The 815-nt window shown below is 45.8% G+C and overlaps 1 protein-coding gene and 1 long non-coding RNA gene across 2 annotated transcripts in view; one reads left to right on the forward strand and one right to left on the reverse strand.

Annotated features, from left to right (window-relative positions):
* The window catches only part of Castor2 (cytosolic arginine sensor for mTORC1 subunit 2), a 41610-nt gene that overhangs the window by 29998 nt on the left and 10797 nt on the right, over positions 1-815 (forward strand). The window lies entirely within an intron of this gene.
* LOC116068505 overlaps positions 1-815 on the reverse strand; it is a 4444-nt gene that overhangs the window by 2564 nt on the left and 1065 nt on the right. The gene's annotated exons all lie outside the window — the stretch shown is intronic.

Here is an 815-nt window from a genome sequence, read left to right on the forward strand (position 1 = left end):
GAGGGGCTGGGGGCGTGGCTCAGTGGTAGAGCACCTGCCTAGAATCCCCCAGGGAGGGGCTGGGGGCGGGGCTCAGTGGTAGAGCCCTTGCCTAGCATATTCAAAGCTCCAACAAGACTTGGAATTGCCTCACTTGCTACTCCCTGAGCCTCCCCCATGGAAAACCATACTCCAGGGATATATCTGTCATTGCACCCCCTAAAAAAAAAAAGCCAAATCAAAGCTGCATGCCCTGATTTATTGAAGTGGTAACTGCCACTAGGGAGAGTCTCATCACCAGGCAGCTTCAGTAAGGACCTTGAGCTCATTCTAGTGATCCATAGGATTAAAGTTAAACATCCACTTTATTCAAGGCTAGCCTGGGCTATATGAGACCCTTGTCTTTAGACTGAAGAACTAGCTCAGGAATTAAGACCACTTGCTATTGCAGAGTCAACCTGAGCTCAGTTTCCAGCATCAGACAGCTCATAGCAATCTATAAATCTAGCTCCTAGGGATCTGATGCCTAGACTTCATGGGCACCTGCATACACATGAACATACACATACATACATATATACATACATACATACACATGCATACATACACATACAGTTTTTAAAAATTAAAAACATAAATAGGCCTGTCTGATGTCATTGTCATTCTAACACCAAGGACATTGACCACTGAACATGTGTGTTTATGACCCTACCAGAATCTTCCCCAAAATGGCTAAAATTCTATAAAACAAGAGGCTAGGGAAATGGACCAGTTGCTAAAGTGCTTGCCAAACAAGCAGGAGGACCTGAGGGAGGGAGGGAGGGAGGGATTGAGGG

The sequence above is a fragment of the Mastomys coucha genome, unplaced genomic scaffold, assembly GCF_008632895.1.
Source record: "Mastomys coucha isolate ucsf_1 unplaced genomic scaffold, UCSF_Mcou_1 pScaffold22, whole genome shotgun sequence".
Lineage (NCBI taxonomy): Eukaryota > Metazoa > Chordata > Mammalia > Rodentia > Muridae > Mastomys > Mastomys coucha.